The following is a 9,184-nucleotide window of genomic DNA, read 5'->3' on the forward strand; positions in this document are numbered from 1 at the left end:
TTGCTGAGATCTTTCACTTTCCCCTTCTATAATCAAAGCTTTCTGAACTACGGTGGTATACGTCGTTAATTCGAAAACTACAACTTGGCCACGAATCCATGGTCGTAATCCTTCTTGAAACCTTTGAACTAGTTTTTCTTCAGTGTCAACCTGTTCTGGAACAAACCTAGCCAACTCAGTAAATTTGGCTTCATATTCTGCCACGGACATATTTCCCTGCTTCAGTTCTAGAAACTTAATCTACATTTGATTCTTCACATAGCAAGGAAAATGCTTTTCTAAAAACAACTCTTTAAACATATCCCATGTAATAACTTCTTCACCCTCTAAGGCCTTTTTAGATTCCCACCAATAATTCGCCTCTCCTTTCAACAAGTAACTAACAAAATCAGTCTTCCGGTCCTCACCTACCTTCACTAGTGCGAACGCTTTCTCTACTTCTTTTAACCAGGTGGTAGCTTTAATAGGATCAGTAGTCCCTTGAAACTCTGGAGGTTTAACTGACTGAAACTGCTTAAAAGTAACAACAGGTAATACTGGTGGTAATTGAAGCTCAGGACGAGGTGGCTGTTGTAACATTTGTTGTTGTATCTGCTGTTGCTGATGCTGCATCTGCTGCTGCATCATTACCATCTGTTGTTGCATCAGATAGAACATTTGGTTCATGGTCTCATTAGTCTGATTTTCAGAATTGCTGTTAGAGGTCTCAGCCCTAGTCTTTCTTTTTGGTGCCATCTTCTTCTGATAATAAAACAGGTGATATTTATTTAACAGTTTAATAAACAATCAATAATATGTATGGAAAACAATTTATCCTGTATTTATAATATGGTTTATTTAAAGAAAACAGTTGCTGAGTGTACAGACTGGAAATATAAACAGTTAAATAAAATAATTGTTTTTTTTAACAGGAATTATAATATGAAAAACTGTAAAGTGAAAGTAAATGCTATAAAACTGTAAAGACTGAAATTTAAATAAAAAAAAATTGAAAAAGTTCATCTTATATATATGTGACACCAGCTTCAGGTGTAAATGCTTGATACAAAAAGTCTCGGGCTACTGGTCATCACTACGGCTACAAGTCACACTATCGCTACTAGTCAAACTACTACTACAAGTTAAACTACTGATACACACATACACACTACTCACTAGGTTATACTATGCTGCCTCTATATACACATGCACTCTGGAGTCACCGTCTCAAACCCTCTCAGAACCCAGGCGGAATACGCCTAAGCTCCTCTCTAAGTGCCTGGACCAAAGTCTGTGCCAAGCAAAAAACCCTGTAGAACTCTGCAAAAGAAGGAGGTCCATCATGAGTCAAATCATCCAGCTCCCAAGTAGCACTCATCAATACTGACTGTAATCGCTGTCTCATATAATAATCCGGCTGTAGGGCCGCTAACGGTCCTCTGTCCCTCTGATCAAACAGATGCATAATCTCCCGACAATGTGCCCGCCAATACTCCACATCATCCCTCATAACTCTATACTCATGGTATGGTACCATATGCAGCTGAGCAACCTGACCCACTGACTCCTGAGAAGGAACCCTCGGAATACCTGCACCCTGCTGGAGTAAACCTAACTGTAGATCCACATCATGCTCTCCCATCCCCTCTACTGGAATCATCTGAACTATATCCGGCTCTGGGGCATGCACTGGTATAGGAGGTAACAATGGTGGTGGTGGTAACTCCTGCTCAATACCTAGTATAAACTGGTGCTCAATAGGTAAAGGAACCATCGGCTCGAAGAACTCAAATGGATCAAACATCTCTATGGGATCATGCACTATCCCCTGTACTGGTGGTACCGGCTCCTGTGGCAATGGTGGTGGAGGTGGTAGAGGAGGAAGCATATGCTCAGATACTGGAGGTATGGCTGGTGCTACTAGCCTAGTGACTGTCCTCTCGGAAGATGCAGAATAACCAGAAGATGCCATCTGATAATATACCAAAGAAAAGAAAAGGTCATTAACAATCCTAAGATTATTTCCCTATTCTAATCTGACCTAAATCCTAACACTATTCATCCTAATTTGACTATCCCTATCTTATGTGATCTCCTTATCCTATCTTAATCCTAATGTTCTTATTTTCAGGGACCAAACCTACAGCTCTGATACCAAACCTGTAACGCCCTCCAGACCCGGGGTATAAGTCTGGGGGATACTAGCTAATCACCAAACCTGTACAATTTGATTAACAATTAATAAAGAAATGAAATTAAACCCCTTTAACATTAACCAGGATCTTTTTAGGTTGAAGTATGAAAACAAGAACCACTAACTACTTTTATTACAAACCAACATTCAAAGTCTCACAAACTCTCTTTATTACAAACCATTGTCTAATTCATTTTAAGCTAAGTTCAACTTTTATTCAAACACACACACCTACTATCTATCCACACTCCACCTGCTCGGGCAACTCAAAGCTTTCTTCCTGGATTGGGATCAACACCTTGGGTATAAGAGGATCCTGAGGCTTGACTTGCTTCTTTACTACTCGAGTCCTGATTGGTTTCATATTCCTTCTTAACTGAAAACAATAAGGTGAATAACAACAAAAGGGGTGAGCCAAAAGTTGCTCAACAAGTCCACAAACATATAAACAGTGTTAAAGCATTTTAAATGAATCCGCCATCCCAGGTATATCTGCCAAGATATAACCTCACGAGAATAGAAAGAAGGCCATTACTGGCGAGTACAAATAAACTAAACTGGACACAAGTTCGCATCTATATTCTGCTGATCAGTCAGAATATAATGCAGATCCATATCTCAGTATATAGATCCAGTCGGGTACCCAGGCACTACGGCCCACGTCGAGGCACCAGTCATCCTGGTCCTCAGGATTAAGACACACTCAATCCCAAAATATCCTTATCCAGTCCATCGCTTAGCAACCGGGACAATCGGTATGCTTTGATATATTCCAAACACTAGAATATATCAATCTCCATGTGTTACCAACAGAATATGAATCAAGAATCCAAAGAAATGGAGAAATCAAGAATTGAAATGAAATATGAACAAAGGAATAGGGATTGTATATTAGTGATCAAGAACAATAATCAAGAGAATGTAAATGTGATAAATATTTGAATCAATATCACTATTCCGAAAGTAGAATAGAGGAAAAACTTGCCTTCTGCGCGACTTACTGCAATTGAATCACTTATGTCTATCACCTTGGACTATTACCGACTCAACTGGCCTGGCTGGCTTAGCTTCTGTTGGCAAAACAGACTGGTTAAGTCACGTCGTACTTTATTTACATCTTGAATCGACTTCAAACTGATCCTAACATCTACCCATGCGCTTATGACTGACTCATGTATTACATATAAGCAAGTAAGACTCGATTAACCACGTAATACACATAAGCACATAAGCACATAATCATTTTTATGGTTAAAATAATTTTTTTAAAACTAAAATCGACTCGCTGATCGCTCAACTGATCGTTATCTGACTCGTTTCCCATTTTTCCGGAATTTTTCGGACTCGTCTCGGTACGTAACTTGACTGATAACCAAACAAGTCACAAAATCAACTAACTTCTAAAAAAAACTAAGCTTTGATATTATTTTTAATGAAAAGGATTCATTTTTCTGAGTTAACAGGCTTTCGTTTCACACAAAACGGACTAATGGTTGAATTATTATTAATTAAATACTGATAATTCCATTTATTACTCATTATAAATAATTATTACTAATTTTTAAAACCCAAAAATAATTTTTAAATCATTATTTAAGAAAATCAAAATTAAAAATATTTTTTCTATAATTTTTGAAATTAAAATGAATTTATTATGATTTACTGAAAATTATTTGATTAATTATCAAAATAATTAATCACTTTTAAGTAATTAATAAGTAATAAATAAATAATAAATAATTAAGAAAATAATTCAATCTGATTTTTAGAAAATAATTCAGAATTATTTATAATATAAATTAATTAATTAAATAATTAATTAATCAATTTACAAAATAAATAAAACTGATTTTTAAAATTAATAAAAATAAAATAAAAATCAAAATTTCAGAAACAGTTGTCAGAAATTGGTTTCTGACAAAAACAGATCAAAACCGGGTAATCTGAACGGGTCAAACGGGTTGGATTCCGGGTCACCAAGAACACGCCGGAATTTTTCCAGATTCCGGTGAGTTCCCGGAGTCCGGCCAAGCTCCGATCAGCCCCAAATCAACACCGTTTGGTGCTGTTTTTGAGTGCTTTTCATTGCAAATCAACACAGCAATCCAACCACGGCCAAAACATCACAGAATAACTCCTGAATCAACTTCTCCGGCAAACTCGACATAAACTCCGGCCAAAAATCGAATTTGCAGAATCGTACATAAAATCAAACGTTATATAGTGCAAAATGAAGCTAAGAACATATACAATCAAAGCCCTAACATTACAAGAACCAAATATTCACAGAAATCATCGAGTTGTGTTTTGAAAATTCGACCTAAACCCTAGAATTCGTGAATCACTATCCAAGCATCGTTTGTTCAATTAAACACCATGAATCGACTGTAAATCATCTAACAAAGCTATATCAATCATCAAAACATCACAATAACCCCAGAATCAAAAAGCCCTAATTCGAACATAAACCCTAGAAATCAAAAATCAAAAACGATGCAATAAAACGTGAAATTGATGCAAGAAACAGAAAGAACGGATCAAAACCTTCGATTTGAGTACTTGAATCACACGAATTGATGTTGTAATCAGTGAGAAATCACGACTTGATTCTTCGACCCGAACCTGTTCTTCCCGACCCGATTTCAGAGAATTTTTGGTAATTTTGCAGATTTTAATGATTAATTATAATTAATTAAATAAAAATTAGGCTATTTATAGTAGTAAAAATAATACTCCTAATTAAAATTAAGGGGTTAATTATACATTAAATAAAAATATTGGGCCCTAATTTTTATAATTTTTGAGTATTAAAATTTAATTTATAAATATTTTATATATGCAATATATATGCCAAAAATTCCCAAAAATTGTGAATAATGCAAAAATGCAAAGAAATAATATAAATGAAAGTCCTATAATTTTATAAAAATAAAAATGTGATTTTTGTGGGGTTTTTGACACCCAATGGGGCCCGGAAAAATCATTTTTTCGCAAAACGAGAAAATTTATAAATTATCTAGATGTTCAGAACAAGGCGATTGTAAAAGCCATTTCATGAAAAATAAGGCCCATTATTTTATTTGAAATACTGGCTTTAAAATCATCGTTTGGGTCATAAAACATTTGAAATAAAACCTATAAATGCATAATAAAATATCTGAAAAATACCTTAAAATACCGAAATGACATGGAATACACGTATCACGTAACAGTTAGGGTTTATCAGATAATCACACATAAATGACACATTAAATCACATATTTTATTATAATCATGATATAATATAAACGTAAAGTTCTCAGTCGTTACAAGAAACATGGTGGATAAGTCAAAATTCAAATGTTTCAAATGTGGCTTGGCAGGGAATTTTGCAAATGAGTGTAGAAAGTCAGATTCCAGTAAGAACAGATTTGAGTCTGTAGATTATAAGCAAAAATACTTTGATCTACTCAAACAAAAGGAAAGGGCTTTTATTACACAAGAGAATGATTGGGCAGCTGATGGTTTGGATGAAGATAAAGACGTCAGCTATGTAAATCTAGCCCTAATGGCCATGTCTGATGAAACAGAGACAAGTTCCTCAAGCAATCAGGTAATCACTACAAACCTTGCACATTTATCTAAAGCTGAGTGTAATGATGCCATAAATGACATGTCTACAGAATTGTATCATTTGCGCGTTACACTTAAGTCCCTCACTAAAGAAAATGCTAAAATCAAAGAAAACAACTTGTTTTTAAGTGAGAGGAATAATGTGCTTGAGTCTCAGTTTGTTGAGTTTGAGAAACTAAAAATTGAGTGTAGGATTGCCAAGGAGGAATTAACTGAGTCCTTGAAAAAGGAAGAAATTTTAAAGAAGCAGCTCGATCGTGAACAAGAGGTGATTAAAGCATGGAAAACATCCAAAGATGTTCATGCTCAAATCACCAAGGTTCAAGGAATTGAGTCTTTTTGTGATGAAGCCTGGAAAAAGAATAAGGAGAAACTAGAACCTATTTTGGTAGATGGGTTGCTGACAGATGTAGACTCGACGGATGATGAGGACTATCCGTCGGATAACAAAAAGTGTTATCCGTCGAATGATAAAAATCCTCATTCGTCGGCTGTAAGCAAACCCATTAGCAAAGCCAAATTAACCAAGCTAAATGATAAGTATGGGTCTGTTTCCAAGAACTTTGTTTCTGGAGAGTCAAGTCAAGCTAAGAAAGGGAAAAAGGCTAATGTTGGTCACATGACTGCCAAACAGTTAAGTGACAGACTTGAGAAAATAGAGGTAAAAATAGAGACTGAAAAGAAAAACAATAGAAATGGTAAAGTAGGGATTAACAAACACAATAACTACACACCTGATAAATATGCTCCTAGAAAGATCTGTGTCAAGTGTGGTAGTGTAAATCATTTGTCTGTTAATTGCAAATCTCCCATGCCTACTCCCATGTCTGTTCAGTCTCAATTTCCTAACATGAATGCCATGCCTCCCATGCCTGTTAATGCTATGCCTACACAGAATATGCATGCATAGTTTGCTAATATGCCATTTGCACCTAATCCATATTATGCTGCATATAATATGCCTCAAATGCCATTTAGCATGCCTTACTGGAATAACGTGTTTGCACCAAGCATGCCATTTCCTGTTAGCCATAACATGCATGATAATTCTGTTGCATATAGTGGTTTCAAAGGCCCAACCCAAATGACTAAGGAAGAATCTGAAATTCCTAAGTCAAATGAGTTAAGACCTAAGAAACAGAAGAAGAAAGCTAACAAGGCAGGACCCAAGGAAACTTGGGTACCAAAATCAACTTGATTTGATTTTGATGTGTGCAGGGAAACAGAAGGAATCTTTGGTACTTGGATAGTGGTTGTTCAAGACACATGACTGGTGATTCTACCCTGCTCACAGAGTTTAAGGAAAGAGCTGGCCCAAGTATTACTTTTGGAGATGACAGCAAAGGATATACTATGGGATATGGCTTGATTTCAAAGGACAATGTCATCATTGAAGAGGTTGTCTTAGTGGATGGTCTCAAACACAATCTGTTGAGTATCAGCCAGCTTTGTGACAAAGGCAACTCAGTAACCTTCAACAAAGAAGCCTGTGTTGTGACTAATAATCAAAACAACAAAGTGGTTCTCACTGGTGTGAGAAGAGGAAATGTGTATCTAGCTGACTTCAACTCAACTAAAGCAGAATCTGTAACTTGTCTTCTCAGCAAAGCAAGTCAAGATGAAAGTTGGCTATGGCACAAGAAGCTATCCCATTTGAACTTCAAGACCATGAATGAGCTGGTAAGGAAAGAGCTAGTTAGAGGCATTCCTCTAGTGGAGTTTACAAAGGATGGACTGTGTGATGCCTACTAAAAAGGGAAGCAGATCAAAGCATCATTCAGGAAGAAACTTGATTCAGCAATTGAAGAGCCTCTGCAACTGCTTCACATGGATTTGTTTGGACCAGTCAATGTATTGTCAATTTCAAAGAAAAGATTTTGCCTAGTAATTATAGATGATTTCTCAAAATTCTCTTGGACATATTTCCTAAAGTCTAAAGATGAGGCTAGTGAAATCATCATCAATCACATAAGGCAAGTTAACAATCATCCTGATTTCAAAGTTAGAAGAATCAGGAGTGACAATGGAACTGAGTTCAAGAACTATGTCATGAGAGCATTTTTTGAGGAAAATGGGATCTTGCATGAGTTTTCAGCAGCAAGGATTCCATAACAGAATGGAGTAGTGGAAAGAAAGAACAGATCTCTTATTGAAGCTGCAAGGACAATGCTTGAAGAATCAAAATTACCAACTTATTTCTGGGCTGAAGCTGTAAACACTGCATGCTACACTCAGAATATCTCTCTGATTAATCAAGCAAGATGCATGACTCCTTATCAATTGTTCAAGAACAAGAAGCCAACTCTAAACTTTCTTCATGTCTTTGGCTGTAAATGCTATATTCTGAGAAATCAAACTGATCAAAATGGAAAGTTTGATGCTAAAGCAGATGAAGGAATTTTTGTTGGATATGCTGTTGGTAAAGCATATAGAGTCTACAATCTAAGAACCAACATTGTTGTGGAATCTATACATGTTGTGTTTGATGATAAAAAGATTGAAGGACTGAAAGATGGAGATTACCATGAGAGCCTCAAATTTGACAATGTCGAGATGGTTAGTGATGAAAGTGATGATGAGAGTGATCAAGAAACAGTGTCTAAGGATAATGCAGACAAATCTACCACCAATGAAGCACAAAACTCAACATTCGTCGAGTTACATAATGCTTCATCCGTCAGAAGGCAATCTGTGTTATCCATCGGAAGACAACCTGCCTCATCCGTCGGTACTCAAAATTCACCATCCTTCGGGTTATCAAAAGGAGCAGGAAGTCAAGGCAGATCACCCATAGAAAGTACCCCTTTCTCAAATCAAAGATCCACAAACTCAGGGGGAGTTTCTAGCAATCAAAACTCAATCACACATCAAGACAACATTGAGGTCTCTTCATCTAGAGCTAATCTACCTCAACCAAGGAAATGGACAAAAGATCACCCCTTTGAACTGATTATTGGTGATGTTTCTTCTAGAGTTCAAACCAGGAGAGCAACTCAAGAAGAATGTCTATACAACAGCTTTCTGTCAAAGGAAGAACCAAAAAAGGTAGAAGAAGCCTTGTTAGATCCTGATTGGATTTTAGCTATGCAGGAGGAGCTAAACCAATTTGAAAGAAATAAAGTATGGAAGCTGGTACCCAAGCCTAAAGGAAAGAATCCAATAGACACCAAATGGGTATTCAGAAACAAGATGGATGAAAATGGCATAGTAGTAAGGAACAAAACCAGATTGGTTGCTAAGGGCTATTGCCAGCAAGAGGGAATAGATTTTGATGAAACATTTTCTCCTATTGCAAGACTTGAAGCCATCAGAATTTTCTTAGCCTATGCAGCCCATGTCAATTTCAAGGTCTATCAAATGGATGTCAAAAGTGCCTTTCTGAATGGAGATTTGGAGGAA

This window comes from Apium graveolens, chromosome 7 (assembly GCF_009905375.1).
Source record: "Apium graveolens cultivar Ventura chromosome 7, ASM990537v1, whole genome shotgun sequence".
In the NCBI taxonomy this organism is placed as follows: domain Eukaryota; kingdom Viridiplantae; phylum Streptophyta; class Magnoliopsida; order Apiales; family Apiaceae; genus Apium; species Apium graveolens.